Source organism: Staurois parvus, unplaced genomic scaffold, assembly GCF_062004578.1.
Source record: "Staurois parvus isolate SC_StPar_1 unplaced genomic scaffold, SC_StPar_1.0 ptg000604l, whole genome shotgun sequence".
NCBI classification, from domain to species: Eukaryota; Metazoa; Chordata; class Amphibia; order Anura; family Ranidae; genus Staurois; species Staurois parvus.
Genome location: NW_028318400.1, coordinates 3,318,930 through 3,334,840, shown reverse-complemented (window position 1 = coordinate 3,334,840; position 15,911 = coordinate 3,318,930). Strand labels below are relative to the sequence as shown.

Genomic DNA, 15,911 nt, shown 5'->3' with positions numbered 1-15,911 from the left:
AAGCTTTGGCCAATGATAACATGTGACATGGCTGTACTTAGGGGGACTACTCGCCAGGCTGTGAGTTCCTTCCTCTGAGAGGCAGAATAGATCTACCTTCTCAACCAGAGTTCTGTGGAACCCTAGGTGTCCTCCATTGGTTTATAGGGGTTCCTTGAGCAATAAGCAACATCTTTCTCTAGGATAAGTAACCACCGACAGCTATTTGAAAGGGACGCACTGACCACCAATGCAGGAAGTGTTTATTCCACTGACCACCAGTATAGTCCTTGGCCATTAATCTAAGAAGGACCTTCTCCCACTAACCACCAGTTTATTGGGGCACTATAATGACCATCAGTGAAATGTTTTTTTCCACTGACCATCAATGTAAAGGAATACTGATTTACCTTTCTATGTTACTTTTCTGCACAATATTATTGTTATCTGTTTCATTTCATTGTAGCTACTAAAAATGATTTTGTTGGGTAGAGCATCTTTTAGGTGTAAACATTCCTTTTCTCTTACATTTATTCTTATATTTCAACATTTCATTTACTGTTCATGCTAATATTCCATAAGCTTTAAGTAGAGTTATTATTAGTAGGGTTCCCCGGGACCTGAAAGTGATTTGAAGGGTTCCTGAATGTTAAAAAGGCTGAGAAAGGCTGGTATAGATGATGAATATGTTCATGAAGGAAGGACACACATTCAAAACAATTATAATTTTAGCTGAAATTATATCACATAAAATAGCAGCACTTACAGCTCTATTGATCATGCATTTATGATCATTTTGACACCTATATGATCACCCTTTCTTGATTTTTTTTCCATTTTGACCACACCTTCATAATATACACTATATTGCCAAAAGTATTGGGACACCCCTCCAAATAATTGAATTCAGGTGTTCCAATCACCTCAATGGCCATAGGTGTATAAAGTCAAGCACCTAGGCATGCAGACTGCTTCTACAAACATTTGTGAAAAAATGGGTCGCCCTCTGGAGCTCAGTGAATTCAAGTGTAGTACCGTGATAGATTGCCACCTGTGCAATAAGTCCATCCATGAAATTTCTTTGCTACTAAATATTCCACAGTCAACTGTTAGTGGTATTATAACAAAGTGGAAGCAACTGGGAACAACAGCAACTCAGCCACAAAATGGTAGACCATGTAAAATGATAAGAGGGGGTTAGTTGCCAACTGTCTGCAGAGTCAATAGCTGAAAACCTCCAAACTTCATATGGCCTTCAGATGAGCACAACAACAGTGCATAGAGAGCTTCTTGGAATTGGCTTCCATGGCCAAGCATCTGCATCTAAGCCTTACATCACCAAGTGCAATGCAAAGCTTCGGATGCAGTGGTGTAAAGCACGCTGCCACTGGACTCTAGAGCAGTGGAGACGTGTTCTCTGGAGTGACGAATCATGCTTCTCTGTCTGGAAATTCGATGAACATGTCTGGGTTTGGCAGTTGCCAGGAGAACGGTACTTGCCTGACTGCATTGTGCCAAGTGTAAAGTTTGGTGGAGGGGGGATTATGGTGTGGGGTTGTTTTTCAGGGGTTGGGCTTTGCCCCTTAGTTCCAGTGAAGGGAACTATTAAGGCGTCAGCATACTAAGACATTTTGGACAATTTTGTGCTCCCAACTTTGTGGGAACAGTTTGGGGATGACCCCTTCCTGTTCCAGCATGACTGCGTACCAGTGCACAAAGCAAGGTCCATAAAGACCGAGTTTGGGGTGGAGGAACTTGACTGGCCTGCACAGAGTCCTTACCTAAACTGGATAGAACACCTTTGGGATGAATTAGAGTGGAGACTGTGACCCAGGCCTTCTCCCCCGACATCAGTGCCTGAACTCACAAAGGCTCTTCTGGAAGAATGGCCAAACATTCCCATAGACACACTCCTAAACCTTGTGGACAGCCTTCCCAGAAGAGTTGAAGCTGTTATAGCTACAAAGGGTGGGCCAACTCAATATTGAGCCCTATGGACTAAGACTGGGATGCCATTAAAGTTCATGTGCGTGTAAAGGCAGGCTTCCCAATACATTTGACAATATAGTATATATAATAGATTCTTGGTGAAGCAAATGCAGGTCTTAAAGGAGGCAGGAAATATTCTTAGATTGTAAGCTCCAAGGAGCTTACAATCCTATCCCTCTTGTATTGAACTGTATTGTCTCCCGTTATATTGTAAAGCACTGAGCAAACTGTTGGCGCTATATAAATCCTGTATAATAATAATAATATACATTTTTAGTTAAGCTATAAACAGAGTCTTAAATTGGTTCTAAAGGCTCAAGGTATTTTACCTTAATACGATCTATGCATTAGGGTAAAAAACCTTCTGAGTGCAGCTCCACACTCAGCCACCCCTTATACTTACCCGAGCCCCATCTTGATCCAGCTATGTACACGAGAGCAGCGGCTCTCCTGGGTCTCTCTCTCCTCATTGGCTCCTGCTGCTCTCAATAACAAAAAATCTTTACTGTGGAATCACTTAAACATTGTGGGAACGTGTTCATTGAGGATATCTGGAATAAATTTGAGATTGTAGAAGAAGCTATTCTCCACTGCACAACTGACTTCCTACTCACCTAATCACAAAACATTGAACACTACCACCAAGCTGGCCATACACTAGTAACATTTTGCTCAAAAATGTTTATTTGAAAAAAGTTCTTTCGATGTTTTAAGAATTAATAGGTTCCAATAGATATTCTTTTTACACTACCGCGATGGGAAAATTTGAAGGAGCAGGAAAAATATTTTTTCTTGAGCAAATAAATTTCTATTTGGTTCAGAAAAATGCATTCATTCAAAAATGGAATATTAAAAGCAAACTTTTTGGAAGTACATTCGAACGACATTTGAAAAGTCATCAAATATACCCATGAGAATTTTTGTAAAAATGTTCACACAAATATTTCTGTGAACATTTGTGCAAATACCTATGGCCAGCTTTAGGCTCCTTTAGTCTATAGCTGCCAAAGACTTGAGAGTTCAGACATTTGTGAGAGAAATACCTGACTGCCCTTAGGGCAAGCTGTCTACAGAAAGCACACCATAAATGTAGCCAACACATATGTCAATGGACGGGGGAGGCTGGGAGTGGGGAGGAGAAGCCTGACATTGCTTTTCTCATCTGTCCAAATGATTGGCCCGAGGTTATCAGGGAGAACACACAGACAAGAGAGCCAATAAATAACCATTTAACTGTGCAGCTTATCCAATACTGTACAGATTCTTCCCCGAAATCTTCAGAATGTAGGTCAGAGGCTGTGGGGGACTTGGCAGGCCACACTGTAATGGATTGCTCCCAACTAACCCTCGTTTGGAGGGACTGTCCCTATTTTAAAATCAAACCTGAATGTCCTTTTCCCAGAAATTGTCCCGTTTGTTTGATATATAGACCTCTGTGAAATAATGTACTATTTAACTGCCAAGAGTGATGCACTACATTAAAGTGATTCTAAAGGCTGTCATTTTTAAAAAAAATAACAAACATGTTATTCTTACCTGCTCTGTGCAATGGTTTTGCACAGAACAGCCCTGATCCTCTTCTTTTTCGGTCCCCTGCTGGCAATCCTGGCTCCTACCCCCTGAAGAGTGCCCCCAATAAAAAAGCCTCTTGCTATGGGGGCACTTGAACAGGTTCGCTCTCGAGCGGCACTCCTATGAATAGACATTGTCCATTCACACGCAGAGCTCGGCTCAGCACTGACCCCCGCTCTCTCTTTATTGGCTCACACACTGGCTGTGATTGACAGCAGTGGGAGCCAATGGCTCCTGCTGCTGTGTGAGCCAGTGAGGAGAGAAACCCAGGACAACTGTGGTTTGCAAGAGAGCTGCTGGTTCGACATGGAGTTAAGTAAGTATAAGAGGGGGCAGAGGCGGGAGCTGCACCCAGAAAGTTTTTTACCCTAAAACACAGAATACATTAAGGTAAAAATAGACCCCCCCACCAGCAACAGGAGACCTCCCCAGGAACAATAGATGATCACACAAAAATAGATACCATTCAGTGATAATAGATCCCCCAGCAGCCAGCAATGATAGACCCTCCAGCACATCCCAGCACTCCTTGCCATTACATACATTTAGTGCTGCAGGTCCTGGAACTGCTTTCCTCTGTGTTCATGCTGTAAAAAAAAGCCCTGGTTGTATGATCTATCCGCCTGGCAGTACTAGGGTCATTGGTTCGAATCCCAACCACGGCACCACCTGCCTGGAGTTTGCATGTTCTTCCTGTGTCTGTGCGGGTTTCCTCCGGTTACTCCAGTATCCTCTCACACTCCAAAGACATGCTGGTAGGTTAATTGGCTCCTGTCTAAATTGGCCCTAATATGTGTATGTATGAATGTGAGTTAGGGACCTTAGATTGTACGCCCCTTGAAGGTTAGGGACTGATGTGAATGTACAATATATATGTAAAGCACTGCATAAATTGACAGCGCTATATAAATACCTGAAATAAATAATAATAAATAAAATGTAGTATTCAGTTACTTTTGAGGAAAATGTTTGTTGACAGTTTGTGCACAAATCTTTCCAAATCAGCAATTTAGCTTTTTTTCTTTTTTTGGAATTTCTGAATTTTTTAGAAAAAAAGATACCATACCTTATATCAAAACTGCAGTAATGGTAGGTTAATTGGCTCCTGTCTAAATTGGCCCTAATATGTGTATGTATGAATGTGAGTTAGGGACCTTAGATTGTACACCCCTTGAGGATTAGGGTCTAATGTCAATGTACAATATATATAAAGCACTGGGTAAATTGACAGAGCTATATACAGTAAGTACCTGAAATAAATAAAATAATATTATAAATGTGCTGGGGGAGGGGTGGTGAAAAGGCTGACCATACATGGTTAGATTTTCACTCGAACGACCATAGAGAAATCATTCATCAGAACATTTTTTCTTGCCATCATTCTGTTTGAACATTCTTAAAAAAATTTGGATAGACCTGCTATTGAAAAGAAATTCCCAGACGTATTAAATAGGATTCATTTAAATAAGTATGCTTTTTCCGGAAGGAAAACCACATTCAAAGTTAGAATTTCCTTCCTTTGAGAAAAAAAAATTTAATTCTGCTCCTTCACATTTTTTTTGTCATTGCTGTCAAAAACGAACACCAATTTGACCCCACTAACCATTAAAAAAATCAAAGGAATGTTCTGAAAAAGAAAATTTTCAAATGTAATACCACTGATGTATGGCCGGCTTAAAAGGGAACAAAGTCAGTGATACTTGCCTTAGTTCCAACGGTCAAAGCCCTCGAGTTCTCTTGCCAGCGGTGGCATCTTCTCCCTGGCTTCTTCACGGTGCTGGGCTTTGGCCAACTTCATTACCCAGCATGGGATGATGTAATTTCCATACAGGCGCATGAGTTCAGTCATCTTGACACATAGGCACATTGCCTGAATGTATACTGATATGTGCATGCGCAATTCTAAGAAAGATTGCAAGCAGGCAGGTACGTTTATTTTATTTTTTTAAACCTTCAAAAGGTCTCAAGGTCAATACTGATAAGTGATCCAGGAGTCCCTAATCAAGCATCCAATAATAAACCAAACTAAAAATGACTAGTTACGGACTCATTCAGGATTAGTGGATTTTTTTGTGTTATGAGTGTATATGTTAAATCATAGGGCTGGTGATCAAAAGCACATGAACGACTCCTTTATTCAAACAAAAAAAAACAAACAAACAAACAAAATAATGAATAAAGGAGTCTTTCATGTGTATATATTATGTCATTCATGTGTAGTTGTTCATGTGTATATATTAAATCATAAGGCTGGTGGTCAAAAGCACATGAACAGCTAATTTATTCAAAAAAACAAACAAACAAACAAGCAAAAAAATTAATAAAGGAGTCGTTCATGTGCTTTTGACCACCAGTCTTATGATTTAATATACAGTGGGGATCGAAAGTTTGGGCACCCCAGCTAAAAATTTGTATTAATGTGCATAAAGAAGCCAAGTAAAGATGCAAAAATCTCCAAAAGGCATCAAATTACAGATTAGACATTCTTATAATATGTCAACAAAAGTAAGATTTTATTTCCATCATTTACACTTTCAAAATAACAGAAAACAAAAAAATGGCGTCTGCAAAAATTTGGGCACCCTGCAGAATTTATAGCATGCACTGCCCCCTTGGCAAAGCTGAGACCTGCCAGTGTCATGGATTGTTCTCAATCATCATCTGGGAAGACCAGGTTATGTCAATCTCAAAGGTTTTAAATGCCCAGACTCATCTGACCTTGCCCCAACAATCAGCACCATGGGTTCTTCTAAGCAGTTGTCTAGAAAACTGAAACTGAAAATAGTTGACGCTCACAAAGCTGGAGAAGGCTATAAGAAGATAGCAAAGCGTTTTCAGATGTCAATATCCTCTGTTCGGAATGTAATTAAGAAATGGCAGTCATCAGGAACAGTGGAAGTTAAAGCAAGATCTGGAAGACCAAGAAAAATATCAGACAGAACAGCTCGCAGGATTGTGAGAAAAACAATTCAAAACCCACGTTTGACTGCACGATCCCTCCAGAAAGATCTGGCAGACACTGGAGTTGTGGTACACTATTCCACTATAAAGAGATACTTGTACAAATATGGTCTTCATGGAAGAGTCATCAGAAGAAAACCTCTTCTACGCCCTCACCACAAAAATCATCGTTTAAACTTTGCAAATGAACATATAGACAATCCTGATGCATTTTGGAAACAAGTTCTGTGGACCGATGAGGTTAAAATTAAACTTTTTGGCCGGAATGAGCAAAGGTACGTTTGGAGAAGAAGGGGCACAGAATTTAATGAAAATAACCTCTGTCCAACTGTTAAGCATGGGGTTGGATCAATCATGCTTTGGGGTTGTGTTGCAGCCAGTGGCACAGGGAACATCTCACAAGTAGAAGGAAAAATGGATTCAATAAAATTTCAGCAAATTTTGGATGGTAACTTGATGCCATCTGTGAAAAAGCTGAAGTTAAAGAGAGGATGGCTTCTACAAATGGATAATGATCCTAAACACACCTCGAAATCCACGGGGGATTACATCAAGAGGCGTGAACTGAAGGTTTTGCCATGGCCTTCACAATATCCTGACCTCAACATAATTGAAAATCTATGGACAGACCTTAAAAGAGCAGTGCGTGACAGACAGCCCAGAAATCTCAAAGAACTGGAAGACTTTTGTAAGGAAGAATGGGCAAAGATACCTCAAACAAGAATTGAAAGACTCTTGGCTGGCTACAAAAAGCGTTTACAAGCTGTGATACTTGCCAAAGGGGGCAGTACAAGATATTAACTCTGCAGGGTGCCCAAACTTTTGCAGACGCCATTTTTTTGTTTTCTGTTATTTTGAAAGTGTAAATGATGGAAATAAAATCTAACTTTTGTTGACATATTATAAGAATGTCTAATCTGTAATTTGATGCCCTTTGGAGATTTTTCCATCTTTCCTTGGCTTCTTTATGCACATTAATACAAATTTTTAGCTGGGGTACCCAAACTTTCGATCCCCACTGTATATACTTATAACACAAAGAAAACACCAATCCTGGTTGAGTCTGTAACTAGTAATGTTTAGTTTGGTTTATTATAAGTTTCTTTTATTACAGAAGACACATTGCATTTTTACCAAAGAATTGTAGGATACATTTTGACCTAAATTTATGAAGAAAGATTATTTATTTGCAAGAGAAAGAAATAATTTTTTTTTCTTTTAATTTATGTAATTTTTTTGTTTATATACCAAAAAAAAAAAAAACCCTTGGTGATTAAATACCACCAAAAGAAATTTATATCTGTCTCAAAAAATGATAAAAATGTAATTTGGCTTCAGTGCTGCATGACTAATATGAATAATTGGCATTCAAAGTGTGACAGCATTGAAAGCTGAAAATTAGCCTGGGCAGGAAAGGGTTGAAAGTGTCCTGTATTGAAGTGGTAAAGAAGAATTCCAGGTATTGTATACAGTTGCAAGAAAAAGTATGTGAACCCCTTGGGATTACGTGGAGTTTTGCATGAATTGGGCATAAAATGTGCTCTGAACGTCATCTAAGTCACAACAATAGAAGAACACAGTCTGCTGAACATAATACTACACAAACATTAGATGTTGCCATGGTTTAATTGCACATAACATGTAAACATTCACAGTGCAGGGAGGAAGAAGTATGTGAACCTTTGGACTTAATAACTGGTTGACCCTCCTTTGGCAGCAATAACCTCAACCAAACGTTTCCTGTAGTTGCAGATCAGACCTGCACAACGATCTGGAGTAATTTTGGACCACTCCTCTTCACAAAACTGTTTCAGTGTAGCAATATTCTTGGGATGTTTGGTGTGAATCGCTCTTAAGGTCATGCCACAGCATTTCAATCGGGTTGAGGTCAGGACTCTGACTGGGCCACTCCAGAAGGCGTATTCTGTGCTGTTGCAGCCATTGTTTTGTTGAATTACTTGTATGCTTTGGGTCATTGTCCTGTTGCATCACCCATCCTCTGCGGAGCTTCAGTTGGCGGACAGATGGTCGTACGTTTTCCTGCAAAATGTCTTGATAAACTCTGGTTCTCATTTTCCCATCAATGACAACAATCCGTCCAGGCCCTGAGGCAGCAAAGCAGCCCCAAACCATGATGCTCCCTCCGCCATGTTTTACAGTGGGGATGAGGTTTTGATGTTGGTGTGCTGTGCCTTTTTTTTCTCCACACATAGTGTTGTGTGTTCTTCCCAAACAACTCAATCTTGGTTTCATCTGTCCACAGTATATTTTGCCAGTAGTGCTGTGGAACATCCAGGTGCTCTTTTGCAAACTTCAAACGTGCTGCAATATTCTTTTTGGACAGCAATGGCTTCCTCCGTGGTGTCCTCCCATGTACTCCATTCTTGTTTAATGTTTTCCTTATTGTAGATGTGTGAACAAAAATGTTAGCATGTGCCAGAGATTTCTGTAGGTCTTTAGCTGACACTCTGGGATTCTTCTTTACCTCATGCAGCATTCTGCGCTGTGCTCTTGCAGTCATTTTTACAGGACGACCGCGCCTAGGGAGAGTAGCAACAGTGCTAAACTTTCCCCATTTGTAGACAGTCTGTCTTACCGTGGACACATGAACATCAAGGCTTTTGGAGATACTTTTGTAACCCTTTCCAGCTTCATGCAAGTCAACAATTCTTGATCGTAGGTCTTCTGAGAGCTCTTTTCTGCGAGGCATGGTTCACATCAGACGGTGCTTCTTGAAACCAGTAAACCCAAAACAGGTGTGTGTTTTTTAAGGGCAGGACAGCTGTCAACAACACATCCAATATCATCACACTGATTGGAGTCAAGGTTGGCTCACTCCTGGCTCCAATTAGCTCTGGGAGAAGTCATTAAGCTAGGGCCTCACATACTTTTTCCTCCCTGCACTGTGAATGTTTACATGTTATGTGCAATTAAACCATGGCAACATCTAATGCTTGTGTAGTATTATGTTCAGCAGACTGTGTTCTTCTATTGTTGTGACTTAGATGACGTTCAGAGCACATTTTATGCCCAATTCATGCAAAACTCCACGTAATCCCAAGGGGTTCACATACTTTTTCTTGCAACTGTATTTTAACATGGTTACATTGGTCCAGCTTGGGTCAGTGTAACTATGTACATTCCATACTGGGCCGTTGTCCCTGAAAGCTGGAAATCACTGAAGTAGACACCACTGCTTCATTGATCTCCACAAGCTTCTGGGTTCCATCCTGAAGAGGCAGCCTAATACATTGTGAACATAGGGGGTTGGCCGCTCAGCACAGATGCCATTTAGAGAATGCTTTGCATTTTATGAATGAATGCAAAGCATTCTCTGATTAGATGAGGTGGAGATCACTGCCCAAACTCTCCCCTTCATCCAATCAGAAAATGTCAAATGTAGGCATTTTGGTAAATCATAAAATGATGAATCAGCGATTTTCCTTATCTGATTTTCCATAAAAAGTTGATCTTTAGATTTTCAAGCTGGCTAGTGTAGAATAAATACTGTAGAATGATAATACTGTACAATGATACTTACCATTGAAGCTAAGGTAAGTATCAGACTTTTGTTCCCTTTTAAGATGGCCATACATCAGTGGTATTACATTTGAAAGTTTTCATTTTCAGAACATTCCTTTGATTTTTTTAATTTGTTTAGTGAGGTCAAATCGGTGTTCGTTTTTTACTGTAGTGATGAAAAGATTTGAAGGAGCAGAATGATTAGATCTTTAGTGAGACCTCAAAAGATAGCAGGACCAACCCCAAAAAATTCTTCAAATATATTAATAGTAAAAAGGTTTGGTCTGAGCATGTAGGCCCTTTACAAAATGATCTAGAGTGGGTGACTGGGGACAAAAAGAAGGCAAATTTTATTAAATACCTTCTTCAGCTCTGTGTATACAAAGGAGCAGGTGGGAGCTCTTGTCCATAATGGGCATGATATTGACACAGCTCCAGATGATCCACATTGGCTCACAATTTATATGATCCAAAAATATTTAGACAGAATAAAGCACCTGGACCGGATGGCATGCACCCACGGGTCCTTAAAGAATTGAGCTCTGCCATTTCAAAGCCATTGTTTCTAATTTTTAGGGACTCTTTAATGACTGGCATAGTTCCACTAGATTGGAGTAAGGCCAATGTGGTGCCAATATTTAAAAAGGGGTCAAAATTTTAAAAAGTACTATTTTACTGAAAGGGTAGTTGATGCTTGGAATACACTTCCAGCAGAGGTAGTGAGCCAGTCAACAGTAAATGGCTTCAAACATGCTTGAGACAAACATGCATTTATAGTCGGACAAAAAAGTTAATGGAAAAAAAACTGTATAAAAATACAAAAACAAAATAAAATGGACAGGCTTGATAGACCACACAGTCTTTTTTCTGCCGTCACTTTTCTCTGTTTCTAATTTTTTTGTAGTGGAAGTGGAGCTATCACAGAGATGTAACTAGCAGTGCGGGCTTCCTACTTCCCAATATACAAAATCCTTAAAATAGGATAAAATCAAGGGCTGACTTTGTAACATATTATATCACCAAAGATATTGCCTCCAATATCCCACACATGAAAAAGCATAACGTTATCATTAAATGCACATAAATAGGGTATCACGTGTGGAATTTCCCCATGTTACAGTGTCAGCCTATGATTCTATCTTATTTTAGGGATTTTGTAAAACAATTCAGTATTTTACTTATACTGTACATGGCTGTATTGTTGGAGTTCCTGTAAAGTCCCAGTTTTTCTCTGGTAGTATATTTGTTGAGAGGCCATCATCCCAAATACATTAGACAAACTTAAAGGTCACCCTGATGTGTTAAATGGACTGTAGATTAAGAACAAAGATGTCTGACACCACAGATAACCTACATGCACTGAATATTACATTTTAAATTGGGTTGGAAAGTGAATATTTGAACAGCAGAGCATAGGTTCAGGTGGGAAGTAACAAGTGCTTTGGACTCTCAAAGATTTATTTTGTTTGTTGGAGCCAATTCTTTGTCACTAAGTACAAAAGTGCAGATCCTGGAATGAGTAGATGTCTCACCATCCATCCATACCTCTAAGGGGACATGAGGCCACTCGGAATAAAGGAAATACAACAATTCTCAAAGTGTGTTATTGTTAAGAATTGCTTTCCAAGTCTCTTGATGTTATAGAGAACAATATACATAATGTTTTCATAGTTTTGAAAATGAACAGGAATTTGTTGTAAAAATAATTTTGTAAATATAAATACAAAAACAATCAACATATTGACTGTAATATGATTATTTCAATTTGAAGTATCCATTTTAACTTGAAAAAATATGTCTGCTCATGAACAGTCATGAAAGCTGGTGCCTTATAATAGACCTAGTTGCTCCCAGGCCTGAGGCTATTACCTGACCTCCCCTCCACACTGGGAACATAAAGATCAACATTGCAAATATCTTTCCAGATGATGCAGAGGGATCGGCTAAGCTAACTTTTAGCATGGGTAAACAAAAAGCGCAGACTTAAAATATGAAAAGTGCAGAACACAGAATTATGTTATGTTACCATTCTTTTAATATTGCTCCCATTCATATTTCATTCATCTTAATATTATACATTTTTTGCAGTGCTGTCATTTTAAGTTAGCCTCCTTGGAGTTTTCCTTAGGCTGGCCATATATTATACAATTCTCTTGCACAATTTTCCTTTCGATTTACCAAAAAACATATAATATGAGGTCAAACCTAAACAACACTTTCAACTTCACTTAAGAGTGTCATTGCTCTCAATAAATGCCTCCTAATCTACCATCAAAAGTGCATTCTTTTGGACATCAAGCGCTCCTTCTTTTCTATTATTCCAAGTATATGTGTATAAACGACCTCAAGGCCGTACCAGAAAGGCAGCAGCCCAAAACCTAAGAGGGTTTATCACCAATATCCACCATTGGGTACAACTGACTAGAAGAACATCAACGTACCCACCCACGCAACCACCCACCTATGACCAGTGGTTGATCCAGTGCATTCTTTTGGACATCCACCATTGGGTACAACTGACTAGAGGACATCTCCCTACCCACCCACGCAACCACCCACCTTTGACCAGTGACTGATCCAGTGCATTCTTTTGGACATCAAGCGTTCCTTCTTTTCTATTATTGCAAGTATACGTGTATAAAAGACATCAAGGCCGTATCAGAAAGGCAGCATCCCATAACCTAAGAGGGTTTACCACCAAAATCCACCATTGGGTACAACTGACTGGAGGGACATCTCCCTGCCCACCCATGCAACCACCCACCTACGACTAGTGACTGATCCAGTGCATTCTTTTGGACATCCACCATTGGGTACAACTTACTAGAGGGACATCTCCCTACCCATCCACGCAACCACCCACCTACGACCAGTGACTGATCTAGTGCGTTCTTTTGGACATCAAGCGTTCCTTCTTTTCTATTATTGCAAGTATATGTTTATAAAAGACATCAAGGCCGTATCAGAAAGGCAGCATCCCATAACCTAAGAGGGTTTACCACCAATATCCACCATTGGGTACAACTGACTGGAGGGACATCTCCCTGCCCACCCATGCAACCACCCACCTATGACCAGTGACTGATCCAGTGCATTCTTTTGGACATCCACCATTAGGTACAACTGACTGGAGGGACATCTCCCTACCCACCCATGCAACCACCCACCTATGACCAGTGACTGATCTAGTGCATTCTTTTGGACATCAAGCATTCCTTCTTTTCTATTATTGAAAGTATGCATGTATAAAAGACCTCAAAACCGTATCAGAAAGGCAGCAGCCCAAAACCTAAGGGGGTTTACAGCCAATATCCACCATAGGGTACAACTGACTGGAGGGACATCTCCCTACCCATCCACAAAACCATCCACCTACGACCAGGGACTGATCCAGTCAGTCCAGTGCAGCCTATAGTACAAACATTATATTAAAAGTCAGCAGCTACAGTATTTATAGCTGCTGTCTTTTAATTTGTGGGTGAAGCCTGGACCTCCTATTTAACAGCCCTGGGCAAATCATAGCAATCTAAATCTGACAAATATGGGCCATCTGGACAGGTGCCAGCCAGCCATACCAGATGACAATAGGAGTGATCATTCAAGAGTATGTCTACCATCCAAAGAAGTTATTGCATGATAACATTTTTCCTCTGACGGTTTTTGATGGCCCTTTGCCACAAAATTCACAATAACCACAACACAAACAGCTCTTTAGCAGAAAATGCTGTACAACCTCCCTTGCCAAATAGATTATGTGTACAATGTACTTAAACAGTCAGTTAATGCTAATATGTCATGCACCGAAGCAATGTGCACATTGCTTTACATTTAAATAGATGCTGTCAGGGCTGAGTAATCAGCAGTGGAAAATCAAGGTTCGTGGCACCTCCTTTACAGTTCATCTAATATGCACTCAATGGTAAAAGAGCATTAGCAAACAAGAACTCTCACTTGTTACAGCACCAGAGAAAATGATGACATTGCACAAAATGTCATGCTCATTAGTTTACATTATAAACAGGGTACAGAATTCGTTATTCAGAATCGAGGGATGTTCAAACAAGAGACCTTCTGATAATGCCTAGCATTTGTCCAATACTTTACATTAAACTCCCCGACCCCGACTCTCGCTATAGATCAGTTGGTAGATTATTTAGCTATCCCAACCATGGCACCACCTGCCAGGAGTTTTCATGTTCTCCCTGTGCCTGCATGGGTTTCCTCCGGGTACTCCGTTTTCCTCCCACACTCCAAAGACATGCTGGTAGGTTAATTGGCTCCTGTCTAAATTGGCCCTAGTATGTGTATGTATGAATGTGAGTTAGGGCCCTTAGATTGTACACCCCTTGAGGGTTAGGGACTGATGTGAATGTACAATATATATGTAAAGCACTGCGTAAATTGACAGCGCTATATAAATACCTGAAATAAATAATAATAAATAAAATGTAGTATTCAGTTACTTTTGAGTAAAATGTTTGTTGACAGTTTGTGCACAAATCTTTCCAAATCAGCAATTTAGCAGTTTTTTCTTTTTTTGGAATTTCGGAATTTTTTAGAAAAAAAGATGCCATACCCTATATCAAAACTGCAGTAATGGTAGGTTAATTGGCTCCTGTCTAAATTGTCCCTAATATGTGTATGTATGAATGTGATTTAGGGACCTTAGATTGTACGCCCCTTGAGGGTTAGGGTCTAATGTCAATGTATGTGAAGCACTGCATAAATTGACAGCACTATATAATTACCTGAAATAAATAATAATAATAAATAATGAAAAAGAGGAAAATGTTTGTTGACAGTTTGTGCACAAATCTTTCCAAATCAGCAATTTAGCTGTTTTTTCTATTTTTGGAATTTCTGAATTTTTTAGAAAAAAAGATGCCATACCCTATATCAAAACTGCAGTAAAACTTTTCATACACTAACGCTACTTAATCAATAAACTAATTGCAGAAAGATAATTTGCCAAAATCCAGTTTTTGCTAGTTAAAGTTAAAAAAACCAAAACAAAAAAAACCAAATAACTTGGGTTAAAGGTAGACCCCGGTTTGCTTACTCAGATATAAAGATTAGAGGAATTCCAGCCATAACTTTTGTAGATTAAACTCAGATCGGCTTACCATAGACTGTGCTCCGGGACAGACAACAGCAGTCTCAGCTGTAGATATATCCTGTGTGTGTTATCTGAGTCCACACAGATCCCAAGGAGGTTTGGAAATTGCCCACATGTCAGCTCCACGCTTGTGATCGGATGCTGAGCAACATGTATTTCAGCTCAGGTGCTTGTAGCCTGTATTCTAATGCTAAGTCCTCAATCCCCGCCCCTAGACCAGTCCTGCCAATGCAAAGCAATAGTCAACTCCCTGTTCATAAATCACCAGAATCAGGTTACACCGTTTTTTTTCTTCTTCAGCTTTCGAAACTCATCCCGCTCTCTCACCAAACCAACATATTGTGGTTCCCATAGATGCAGAAGACCTGCCTTTGTGATAATAAGGGGTATTGCCCAGGGACGGACTGACCATTTGGAAACTCGGGCACTGCCCGAGGGCCCGGGGTCAGTAGGGGGCCCCATGAGATGCCCCTGGTACCTTTTTCATAAGCTTTTTTGAGTTTGGGCAAGGATACAGGGGCCCCATGATCCCCTATTGCCCGGGGGCCCTTTGAGTTGTCAGTCCGTCTCTGGTATTGCCAATAAAAAAAACATTATTATTATACAGGATTTATATCGCGCCAACAGTTTGCTCAGCGCTTTACAATATAACGGGAGACAATACAGCAACAATACAGTTCAATACAAGAGGGTTAGGAGCAGAGGCAGACTGACAACTCATGGGGCCCCCGGGCAATAGGGGATCAGGGGGCCCCTGTGTCCTTTCCCAAAC

At 40.1% G+C, this 15,911-nt stretch overlaps 1 protein-coding gene across 2 annotated transcripts in view; it reads right to left on the bottom strand.

Moving 5' to 3' along the window:
- Positions 1–15,305, bottom strand: part of SLC16A12 (solute carrier family 16 member 12) — a 109,406-nt gene extending 94,101 nt beyond the window's left edge. The window contains exon 1 of one of the 2 annotated variants that reach the window (XM_089692774.1): positions 15,147–15,305. The gene's annotated coding sequence lies outside the window, so the exon portion shown is untranslated. The remainder of the gene's footprint in view (positions 1–15,146) is intronic. The other variant, XM_089692775.1, reaches the window with a different exon arrangement.
- Positions 15,306–15,911: the final 606 nt, after the last annotated feature.